The sequence below is a fragment of the Tiliqua scincoides genome, chromosome 1, assembly GCF_035046505.1.
Source record: "Tiliqua scincoides isolate rTilSci1 chromosome 1, rTilSci1.hap2, whole genome shotgun sequence".
In the NCBI taxonomy this organism is placed as follows: Eukaryota; Metazoa; Chordata; class Lepidosauria; order Squamata; family Scincidae; genus Tiliqua; species Tiliqua scincoides.
The window spans coordinates 146,757,979-146,770,557 of record NC_089821.1 but is presented as its reverse complement, the minus strand read 5'-3'; the positions used below and the strand labels follow the sequence as shown (position 1 = coordinate 146,770,557).

Below are 12,579 nucleotides of genomic sequence, written 5' to 3'. Positions count from 1 at the left end.
AAAATGTATAACTCTAGTGTTTCTGGACGCTATTTAGAAAAGCTGCCAAAATCAGAATTGCGGCCCAATTCTAAGGGGCGTTTGCTGAATTGAGCGTTCCGGCTGCTTAAACAGCTTTATGACAACACAAATGCAACAGCACCAGTAAGCATGGCCTGACCGCGAGCAGCAAGTGGCCAAGTCCGCGTGACAATAGACAGTGGATGTAAGTAAGTTTGTGCAGGGGTTGGAGGCAAGGGAGGGGGCGGAACGGATGGGAGGTGGGCAGAATGGGGAGGGAGTGAGCAGAGAGGAGGGCCGATCATGCCTGGGAAGAGCGTGGCGGCAGCACCCACCAAATCCTAACCCCCTTCCTGGGTCTGATCCACCTTCAACACAGACTTGCACCAGCGATATCACTGGCGCAGGTTGAAGCTGTCCCATGGCAGCAACAGGGGTTTACCCCAGGAGAAGGGAACAAATGTTCCCTTCCCTAAGGTGGCCTCTCCCGCAGGATGCAGCGGATGCCGTGTTGGTGCCACTGCATAACCATGTGGGGAGTTAGGATTGGACTAACATAAATTGCATGCTACTGGGGAGGAGGGCAGTTTAAAATTACCTGAGGGAGTGTCGGCCTCCGGGGTGGGGGGGAGAGTCCTGCAAATGCCAGTTTTCAATCAAAAATAGAAAGTGATTTTTGGTTTTGTAGGTTTGGGGAACCCTGCAGAGGTACCTGCCGGGCTCCCTGCACTCTCTGGGGGCCAACAGCCCCTCAGGTAAGTTTTTTAAAAAACACTCCGCCAAGGCAGCAGCATGATCCCGGGAACCGCACTGCTGCCATAGCCCCTCCTCTGCACACATTTACAGTGCTCCGAACTGCCTTGAAGAAGTTTGGGAAGCACTGACTTAAACTATTGTTTTATTTAAAGCATTGGGTAGCATCCAGAATCCAGAGGGACTCAGAGGAAGCGAAACTTCGCCTCAGAGGAAGTGAAACTCTTGATGCTACTAATGTATTCAATTTTGAAATGTAAATTTAGACTAGTCCTCTAAACACTTACCTGGGAGTCGCTCCCATTTAGCTCAGTAGGACTTACTTCTGAGTAGATACTGCCTGAATGGTGCAAGGATTTCAAGATGGAGGACAGGGGAAAAAATCTTTAATGTATTTGCATTTCTCACTAGGAGCTGTTTTCTGAGCTATGAAATCACACTGACTTTGCTAAAGACTTTCCATAGCTACAATTTTAGTTGAGTATATTTATGACACTGCAGAATCTGCCAGTGTTTTTATGATGGAGTTAGTTACTTCATAAAAGGCGAAAGGAAGTTCAGAGAAGCTTTTTGAAACAATCTAATGTTTCCCAGGTGTGTGTGTGTTGTTTTCCTAATTACCACCCATTATCGTTATAATAGTTAACTGTGGGAAATATTTTCATCTAGTAACACAATCCAATGGAAATTAGAAGTAAGGCTTTGAAGTATTAAACTTGTAAGGGCAAGTTTAGAAATGCACTTCTCCAAACTTCTTGTATCTGGTGTTGGAAGTATATCTGGAAATAGTAGCCTTTGGTCAGTAGTATTTCTAGACATGGAATGTGTAGATTCTGGAGCATTTTATGTACAAATTAACACTGGCAGGCAATGTTGTCTTCTGCACAGAGAGGGGAGCAGAGGATGAGGTCCAATCTGCTGTGTCCTCCTCAGGTTCATAGCAAACCCCAAGTTCCTTTCCTTTTATTATATAAACCCAAACCCCAACTTCTATAGACAACAATATTATATTTTTTATATACACGCACACACGCACGCACTTCTGTATAACAATGTGCTATCAATGTACAATATATAACTCATGTACTATCAACTATACTTGAGATGGAGGAGGAATGTAGACGTGAGGCCCCGCAAGTGTTCTGAGAGGATGGGCAGTGTCCTACAAAAGGAAGCAGTCATTCTAAATTCCATGCCCCCAACCATCTAGGGCAGTGGTTCTCAAACTCTGGGTTTCGTTAATGCATACGTGAGTAGATCCATAGGGACTGCAGGGGAACTACACAGGGTAAAGGAACGGATGTTTCCTGCCCAAGGAGACCTACAGCTGTGTAGCTCTGGCTTCGCAGGATGCAGCGGTGGCACTTTAGCTGCCGCTATACTGCACGGTGCCAGGGCAGCATAGGATTGGGCCCTAGGTCATCTTATGGACTAATGCCACAATCCTGAATTGACTAGGAAATAGAAATGGATTGTGCAGTTGTTGTATGTTAGAACTGTTGTCTGCTCCTCAGATTAAAATGAAACCTTATCACCATCCTTATCAAATTAGGAAGATGATAAAACCAGAAGTGACGTTTTTAATGCCTCATAAGGCATTGGCAGGCACGAGGAACATTCCGGTTTATCGTAAAACCGGAAGTTGCTTTTTTGGGCCTTTTCAACCATTCTGAGATCTCTGTGGGCCTCAGTTCTCTGCCAACCTCAGAAGACCCTCCAGAGGTGAGAGGAGCCCAGCTGTTGAGGGGAAGTTGGGGATGTCCCCTCATATTCGCTGATTCAGGAATGGAACCCACGCAGATACAGGGGCCTACCCGTACTGTATATGAATACAGGCATGCCCCAGTATTCGCGGGGGTTTTATTCCTCATGGTTACATGAAACCGTGAATACCAGGGAATGCCCCCCATCCTCCGGAGCCATGCACGTCTGTCTGCGGCCACTGCCAGGCTCAGCCTGAGCCTTAAAAATTTTTAAAAAGTTGCTTCCAGTTTTTTGGAAAGGCTTCCCTGGGCCTCCTAATGCATTATAAGAAATTATAGACATCCAGTTTTAAAAAAAAACAAACCAGAAGTGATTTTTTTTTTTTTTGCTGTAAGGTTCAGTCTGAGCCTGGCAGAGACTGCGGACGGACTTGCACAGCCTTTGCTGAGGTCAGGGGAGCACCTCTGGAGCACCTCTGGAAGGGGTGCATGCCGGGGGGCCCTGCAGACTCAGTCCACAGATAAATGAATCCACAGATATGGTGAGCCCCCATCCTCTCAAATATGTAAGCTGAAACTTCGTAACATTACAACTTCATGCTGTGTGATCATCATATCTTCTAATGCACTGAAGTATTCTGGCATAGGAATTCAACATCTGCAGATGTTTTATGCAGGAATATGGTGTGCAGATGATGACTTGAGTTGATTGCTGCGGTAGGTAGCCTCTTAAAATAATAGGAAGATGAAGATAAGTAAAGCACATGGAACTCACCACTCCCCTCTTTCAATCCAGTTGGGAAGCTCATTTTTATGAAATTAACTGCAAATTCTGAGGAAGCAATCTCACAGTCCTTCAGTGTCAAGACAAGGGAATAAACTTTCTCCACCTCCCCATGTTGTGCATTTACTAGACAGTATGGAGAAAGGAGCCTGAAGCTATTGTCCCTTTGAAAATTCACCTAAAGGGTGGATACCTTACCTTACACTTCCATTCTTCATCACTTTATCTGAACTTCCTGACCTTTGCAAACCTTTCTCAGGTATCTATGACTGAGGTGAGTGTCTTAGTAAAGTAATAATGCACATCAAAAGCTCCAGAGATGATAATCTTGGTTCTCAGTATTTAGGTATTTTATAGTAGTTTGCATATACAGGTCGCTAATTAAATGTATTGTACCTTTCAGTTAAAGTAGAGCTTAGCAGACCTTGCCTTTTTATTGCTTTGCAGTTGGTGTATTTAATATATTTTTTCTCCTTTCCTAATTAGTTGCTCTCAAAATGACTATTGTATTCATTTTATGAGGACATTTTTACTCTTGCATCTTTATTGATCACAGCAGGTCTCTGAAAATATGGATTTTACTTTGGAGTAGAAAGTTCTGAATCTGTTTCAGGTTTTCTTGAGTTTTGTATTCAGGACGGCTTGGCAACTTGTGAAACTGTGCTTGGTAGAAAGCGATACTACTGAAAAATATCCTTGTTCTTTCCAACTATGCCTCTTCAGTTTAAAGATTAATTCTTAAATTGGTTATTTGTAGAGACACATTGTCCTGTATTTGATAATCTCACATCTGTCAAATGGACTGAAGTTAGAAAGCAAAATCTGGACCCACTTTTAAGCACTCTGTTCTGGGTATTTAAGCAAAGCACGCCTCCTAAATAATTAAGCAAAGCACGCCTCCTAAATAATTTTTAAACTTTATCCCCATAGATATTGCAGTTATCCAGGCTTTTCAGGCAGCTTTTTTTTGTTTTTTTGTTAAATTAGGACCATTCCTTGTTTTCTTACATTTTTTTCCTGCAGTGATTGGGAGAATATAGTGTACCCTCAGAATCTCAGTTGTTTTCCTATGCGCTCAAAGGAAATTAGTATAGGATATGAGGACTTATAGGTTGAAGCATGTATATACCAGGTGAAATTTTAGAACAACACTTTACAAAATCCTCACTCTAGGGAAATTATTGGAGTTCCTTTTTAGTAGGCTTGCAGTATATATTGTGAACACAAAGTATTGGAAGGCTCCAGTTACACTACTGAGCTGGGTCAATCCAGCACTGAGCGTAACCGATCTGGAAATGGCCGTTACAAATTGATCATAATATTGAAGTGGTTCCTATACTCTATACTCTAAAGTTGTCTCACTTTTCACATGAAAAGACTGCTTAATGCAAAGTGAGAAGAGGTTTCGTGCTCTGGGTTCATACAGTTTTAGCCAATGTTTTGTTTTCTTCTGTGTAGTCATGAGAGCACTCCACAACTTCCTCAGACCCCTAATGCCATACCTTCACTTGCAGATATGTTGATTCACCGTAGTGAAGCAGCGGTTGAACTGCAGGAAACTTGCCTGGTTGGTTGATGTTTACCCTTACCTGCCATAGGCAGATAGCCTTGGGTTCTCCACAACTGGTAGCTGCCAGGAATGTGATGAATGTCCTGTTCAACATGCTGCTGCCCCTTGTGCCTTGCACGTGCTCAGAAAGAGCATCCATTTTATCATCTTATAGCACTGAGGAATGCTGTAGCAACACTGAGGAGACTAACAATTCCTGACCTTTAAAATAGTGAGATGGCTCTTCAGTCATGAAACATGACACCTCCAATTTTGGAGATTTTGCTGATGGAACTGTGAATAGTGCTGAGTTAAAATGGGAGCGCTGTGCATTTCGCAAACCTTTCCCCCTCGCTTCTTGAAGGGATGCCAAACTATTGCATAGGAGGAGCATCAGGAGAAACACTAGGGTTTGCAACAAAATGGGGATCCCACTGAAAGTAATGCAAAGTAGAAGAACAAACTCTTTAGGTGCAATGCCCTACCAGTGACAGAGTAGGGCAATGATTTTCAACTACTGTGCCATAGCACATTGGTGCGCTGCAAATGGTCTGTAGGTGTACCATGGGAATTTGGGGGAGAGTAATGTATTAGTGCCATGTGAGCCAGCAGTGTGGTGTGCCTTAATTGTCAAATAACTGATGGTGTGCCTCAACAGTTTTAGCAGCTTCTTAGTGTTCCGTGAAATGAAAAAAAGATTGAAAATTACTGGATTAGGGGAACAGTAGCTGAGTACAAGTATGGAAGTGGCAAGTAGAGTTTTTTTTTTTTTTTCCTAGACTAGTGAATAACCCCTAGTGAATTTTCTTGGTGAAAATTAAACTTCACCAAGTTGTATGTGCTGTTAGCTGTGAGCATTTAGGAGCCATTGGTTTAATTATCTCTGTAACTGACTCCTCAAAATTTGTCAATTTTTAAAACACAATCTCAAAATATGAGGATTTCTATCAAAAGTTTGTAATTCATATGGCAGAGTCTTGGCAGTTATATGTTTCACCTTGGAGGAGAATAAAGACATTTTGACCATTCTGTAACTTAAGAAAACACAAACTTTTATCGTGGTGGCAGCGTAAAATGTTGACAAATATCAGCATTAAGGTACAGGACACTTTAAAGAATTTAATTGTACACAAGAACTAACACATTCATGAGAAATTACTTTATTATAAATTTCATTTTCAGCGTGCCCTGGGAACTGATTGACAGAGTTTTATCCCTGCACAAACCTGTTCCTTGTCTTTTCCCTCTGTTAATAACTAAGCAGTCTAAGGAGGGGAAAACAGATGGTTGCTAAGGAAACTAACCTTTCACTGGTACTCTAATTTGTGGTCAGTCATCAATGATTTCACAGCTCATCAGAGCAGAACTTTAGAAGGCAGAGTTGAATGTAGCTTATTGATTTCTTATTGGGAACTCTCCAAAGTAGACTAAAGAAAAATGCAAGCTGTCTTATTAATGCCTTAGAAAAGATCCAAGAAGTACTTATAATACCTTTATTAGGACTAACTTGAAAAGCATAAAGTTGTGAGCTAGCAACTGTTACCCTGCACATGCCCGATCTCGTCTGATCTCGGAAGCTAAGCAGGGTCAGGCCTGGTTAGTACTTGGATGGGAGACTGCCTGGAAATACCGGGTGCTGTAGGCTTATACCATAGTCTTCCGAGACTGAAGGTTGCCAACCATCAGCTTTCATATTCTGCAGAACTTTTCCTGAAGCTGAAATTTACACTGCCTCTGTCCCTTAAAAACGAGAGGGGAGAGAGAAATATACTGCAGGTTAACGACAGATGGAGACGGTCTCTTTAATATGGACAATCCTAAGGTAGTGATTTAGGAAGCTCTCTGCAGACCAATTGTTAGTTTGTACAAAGTGTAAAAGAGCCCAGATTGTGCCAAAGCCTGCTGGAAAGAAGATTCTATGATTCTCCCTTTGGAAATTTAAACGCTAGTGGTTAGATACTAGCAATTATAGAATGATATGAATGTTTATATTTTCAAAAGAATGATGGTCTTAGCTTCTTTATCCCCTATGACAATATTATGATTTGATTAACTGAGCACACTTTCAAAACTTCTGACTATTAAAATAGTTTTAAAAATACTTATTTATCATTTAAGAACATAAGAACAGCCCCACTAGATCAGGCCATAGGCCCATCTAGTCCAGCTTCCTGTATCTCGCAGCGGCCCACCAAATGCCCCAGGGAGCACACCTGATAACAAGAGACCTGCATCCTGATGCCTTCCTTTGCATCTGACATAGCCCATTTCTAAAATCAGGATGTTGCACATACACATCATGGCTTGTACCCCGTAATGGATTTTTCCTCCAGAAACTTGTCCAATCCCCTTTTAAAGGCATCCAGGCCAGATGCTGTCACCACATCCTATGGCAAGGAGTTCCACAGACCAACCACACGCTGAGTAAAGAAATATTTTCTTTTGTCTGTCCTAACTCTCCCAACACTCAATTTTAGTGGATGCCCCTGGTTCTGGTGTTATGTGAGAGTGTAAAGAGCATCTCTCTGTTCCCTTTAACCTTCCCATGCATAATTTTGTATGTCTCAATCATGTCCCCCCTCAGGCATCTTTTTTCTAGGCTGAAGAGGCCCAAACGCCTAGAGGCCCAAATGCCATAGCCTTTCCTCTTAAGGAAGGTACCCCAGCCCAGCAATCACCTTATTTGCTCTCTTTTGCACTTTTTCCATTTCCACTATATCCTTTTTGAGATGTGGCAACCAGAACTGGACACAATACTCCAGCTGTGGCCTTACCATAGATTTGTACAACGGCATTATAATATTAGCTGTTTTGTTCTCAATACCTTTTCTAGTGATCCCCAGCATAGAATTGGCCCTCTTATTGCTGCCGCACATTGGGTGGACACTTTCATTGACTTGTCCACCACCACCCCAAGATCTCTCTCCTGATCTGTCACCGACAGCTCAGAACCCATTAGCCTATATGTTAAGTTTTGATTTTTTGTCCCAGTGTGCATGACTTTAGACTTACTTACATTGAAACACATCTGTCATTTTGCTGCCCATTCTGCCAGTTTGGAGAGATCCTTCTGGAGCTCCTCACAATCACTTCTGATCTTCACCACTCAGAAACGTTTGGTGTCATCTGCAAACTTAGCCACCTCACTGCTCAACCCTGTCTCCAGGTCATTTATGAAGAAGTTGAAGAGCACCGGTCCCAGGACAGATCCTTGGGGCACACTGCTTTTCACCTCTTCATTGTGAAAATTGCCCATTGACACCCACTCTCTGTTTCCTGGCCTTCAACCAAGTCTCAATCCAGGAGAGGACTTGCCCCCTAATTCCCTGATTGTGGAGTTTTTTTAGTAGCCTTTGGTGAGGGACTGTGTCGAAGGCCTTCTGAAAGTCCAGATATATAATGTCCATGGGTTCTCCCGCATCCACATGCCTGTTGACCTTTTCAAAGAATTCTAAAAGGTTCATGAGGCAAGACTTACCCTTATAGAAGCCATGCTGATTCTCCCTCAGCAAGGCCTGTTCATCTATGTGTTTTGAGATTCTATCTTTGATGAGGCATTCCACCATCTTACCCGGTATAGATGTTAGGCTGACTGGCCCATAGTTTCCCGGGTCCCCCCTCTTTCCCTTTTTAAAGATCGGCGTGACATTTGCTATCCTCCAATCTTCTGGCACCGTGGCCATTTTGAGGGACAAGTTGCATATTTTAGTTAAGAGATCAGCAACTTCATTCTTCAATTCCTTAGTAACTCTTGGGTGGATGCCATCAGGGCCCGGTGACTTATTGATCTTTAATTTATCAATGAGGTCTGAAACATCTTCTCTTTTAACCTCTATCTGACTTAACTCCTCGGTCAGGAGGGGTCGTTCGGGCAGCGGTTTCTGCCCGAGATCTTCTGCCGTGAAGACAGATGCAAAGAACTCATTCAATTTCTCTGCCACTCTAAGTCTCCTTTTATTTCCCCTTTCCCTCCCCCACCATCCAGAGGGCCAACCACTTCTCTGGCGGTTTTCCTGCTTCTAACATATTTGAAGAAGCTTTTATTGTTCCCCTTAATGCTGCTAGCCATGTGTTCCTCATAGTCTCTCTTGGCCTCCCGTATCACCTTCTTACATTTCTTTTGCCACAGTTTATGTTCCTTTTTATTCTCCTCATTAGGGCAAGATTTCCATTTTCGGAAGGAAGCTTCCTTGCCCTTTACGGCCTCTCTAACTTGGCTGGTTAGCCATGCGGGCACCCTCCTAGACTTGGTTGAGCCCTTCTTCCTTATACACTTCCGCTGGGCCTCTATTACTGTTGATCTGAGCAACCTCCAAGCACTCTGTAGATATTGGACTCTTTTTACCTTCCCTTTCAACCTCCTCCTAACCAGCCTCCTCATTTGAGGGAAGTCTGCTCATCGGAAGTCAAGGGTTTTTGTGAGAGATTTGCCCAGTATTCTTCCCCCGACATGCATGTCGAAACAGATCGCAGCATGATCACTGTTCCCCAATAACATTGACATCTCTAACCAGGTCCTGAGTATTGCACAATATTAAATCCAGAGTCAACTGTCCTCTGGTGGGCTCCATGACTAACTGCTCTAAGGCACAGTCATTTAGCATATCAAGGAATCCAGTCTCCTTTTTGTGTCCAGAGCACAAATTGACTCAGTCAATATGAGGATAATTGAAGTCCCCCATGATTACAACCCTGTCCCTCCTTGTCACCTCCCTGATCTGTTTCCTCATTTCAAGGCCCCCTTCCGGTTTCTGGTCTGGAGGACGATAGTACGCCCCCAGTATTGCATCGCTCCACAGGCCTGGTAATTTAACCCATAGAGATTCTATGGAGTCGGACCCACCTTCAATCTCTACTTTGCAGGATTCTATCCCTTCCTTAATGTAAATGGCCACCCCACCTCCAACACGCCCCTCCTTGTCCCTCCTGTAGAGTTTATAGCCTGGGATTGCAGTATCCCACTGATTTTCCGCATTCTACCAGGTTTCCGTTATGCCCACTGTGTCAATGTTTTCCCTTGTCACCAGACATTCCAGTTCTCCCATCTTTGCTCAGAAACTTCGGGCATTTGCATAAAAGCATTTGTACATGGAATGCCCCAGGATGGGCTGCTTATTAGCTCCTTTGTCCCCGCATCCTCTCACTGTGCCAAACCGTCTATCACATCCCATCACGCTACCATTCCCAATTTCTTCTCCTACTCTGCCTTTGTCTTGTTGTTCTCTAACCTCCCCACCCTTGACCCATAGGGATGAGGAGTCCCAGACCGGATGCCCCTAAGTCATTTACACTGATTTAGGCTTAGATTCAATATTGTATGGTGCCTAAGGGATTGGATCAATGGTTTCAAGAAAAAGGTAAGTTTTTCAAGTCAGTATTTCATAATTCTTCCTAAAGGAACATAGTCACCAAAAAAGTACATCCAAATGGGATTAACTTTCTTTTCTATGCTAGTTATGGAAAAGAGAGCCTTGGACAGTCAAACTCCAGTAATCTGGAACCCAATTGTCTGGGAGAGCTCCTGGCTAAGGAGTGGGCTCCTGAACACTTTTGCCCTGATACAGGTGCACCTAGCCCAGCAACAGTGTTGCTGAAACAGGCAACAACAGCCCTTTGGGGACAATCTGAGCATCTCGGCAGTTATGTAAGTAGTGATGGTGTCACAGAGACAGTAAGATAGGTAGCGACTCTGTCGCTTGATCTAGGTGGAATAGCATCTCCTCATAGTCCAGTATATCTGATTATCAGATGCCACACAGGTTTGAAAGATGCCCAACTATTGGAGTTCTAATATATACAGACTTTACTTTTATAATAAGGTGTTGGGATGGCAGTGTAAGTGTTAGTTTGCTGTAATGTCTTCTTCTTGGAAAGTGGTTTTAATTCAATGACCAGAATCATAATGAAACTTTTGAGTACCTCTTCCCTATACCTTTCATCCCTAAGCGAAGGGCAATTTGAAATACAATACACCTGTGGTCAGGGTTGTTCCTGTGTCTATGACCAGCAAGATGTTTTGCTGGTGTGATGGGAAGCTTTCGTGCTGAAAAGGAAGAGGTATGTGATCTTAGACCAAACCTGAACCTCGAAGTTGCCTTTAGATAGGTTCTAATGTTGCATCCTCTGCATCTTTGTTTCTCCTCTTTCTTTAGGGAGCTTGGTTTGGGTTGGTCTGGGCCTAGTTACTGACCCTTGCAGCCTGTGCAGGGGAGAATTATTTAAGATTACTAAAAAGCATTTAAGTTGTATTTGAATTCTAGAAACAGAATATCAGTAGATAGAATGCAACTTTTACAACTGAGTCATTGTGGAATCGGTTTGCTAGGCCTCCCGTGTTATAGGAATCACTCACTGAAAGAACAGAATGCTTTGATCTGTTTATCAAAAGCCTACCTTCTATTTTCCTCAGGAGAATAAAGAATTAACAGATGACTACTGAACTCAAACTTTTCATGTTTTTCATTTGATGAGATAAAGCATTCCTTTAAAATCTTCCGTGAGTCATCAGTTAGCATCAAACCGGGAACTTTTAATGTCATTTTATACATTCCAAGCAATTTGGCAGTATAATCCCATTATACTATATGCTTTAAAAATCATAGGATATCATATTTGATGCTGGGAGCATGTAAAGGATGATGTTTAGAACAGTCTTAGTTGGCAAGCTTCAGTCTCGAAAGACTATGGTATCGCGCTCTGAATGGTCGTTCTGGAACAGCGTCTAGTGTGGCTGAAAAGGCCAATTCAGGAGTGACAATCCCTTCCACACCGGGAGCAAATGCAGTCTGTCCCTAGTCTGTCTCCCTGGCTATGGGCCTTCCTTCTTTGCCTCTTTGCCTCAGTCTGTAGGCCAAGTGTCTCGTCAAACTGGGAAAGGCCATGCTGCACAGCCTGCCTCCAAGCGGGCCACTCAGAGGCCAAGGTTTCCCACCTGTTGAGGTCCACTCCTAAGGCCTTCAGATCCCTCTTGCAGATGTCCTTGTATCGCAGCTGTGGTCTACCTGTAGGGCACTTTCCTTGCACGAGTTCTCCATAGAGGAGATCCTTTGGGATCCAGCCATCATCCATTCTCACGACATGACCGAGCCAATGCAGGCATCTCTGTTTCAGCAGTGCATACATGCTAGGGATTCCAGCACGTTCCAGGACTGTGTTGTTTGGAACTTTGTCCTGCCAGGTGATGCTGAGGATGCGTTGGAGGCAGCGCATGTGGAATGTGTTCAGTTTCCTCTCCTGTTGTGAGCGAAGAGTCCATGACTCACTGCAGTACAGAAGTGTACTCAGGACGCAAGCTCTGTAGACCTGGATCTTGGTATGTTCCGTCAGCTTCTTGTTGGACCAGACTCTCTTTGTGAGTCTGGAAAACGTGGTAGCTGCTTTACCGATGCGTTTGTTTAGCTCTGTATCGAGAGAAAGAGTGTCGGAGATCGTTGAGCCAAGGTACACAAAGTCATGAACAACCTCCAGTTAGAACAGTATTTGTCTTTTAATTAGGTAGATGTACTAATGTGGTACACTGAAACCCTACTGCATCACATTTTACTTGCTACATTTACTATGCTACATTTAAGATTTAACAAAAGTACTGTTTTGTTTTGTTTGCTAAATTTTTCTGATTGATATGGTAGCTCTATGACCTTTCAGTCTATGGTGAAGAGGGCCTGTTTCTTCCAGCTGACCATGTTTGAGAGTATAGCTTGTTAAGTATATAGGGTATCTTGCAAGTGTCCAGTTTTGCTTGCGTCTGTCTTCTGTGGGGAAGTTCCTTTTGCTTCAGAAGGCAAGGAATG

The 12,579-nt window shown here is 43.3% G+C and overlaps 1 protein-coding gene and 1 pseudogene across 6 annotated transcripts in view; both read left to right on the top strand.

Annotated features, from left to right (window-relative positions):
* SLX4IP (SLX4 interacting protein) overlaps positions 1–12,579 on the top strand; it is an 83,620-nt gene that overhangs the window by 36,479 nt on the left and 34,562 nt on the right. The window contains exon 1 of one of the 6 annotated variants that reach the window (XM_066639036.1): positions 137–205. The exons of the other annotated variants lie outside the window; for them this stretch is intronic. The gene's annotated coding sequence lies outside the window, so the exon portion shown is untranslated. Of the gene's footprint in view, positions 1–136; positions 206–12,579 lie in introns of those variants that run through there. 6 annotated transcript variants of the gene reach the window in all.
* LOC136638350 (5S ribosomal RNA) lies at positions 6,318–6,434 on the top strand (annotated as a pseudogene).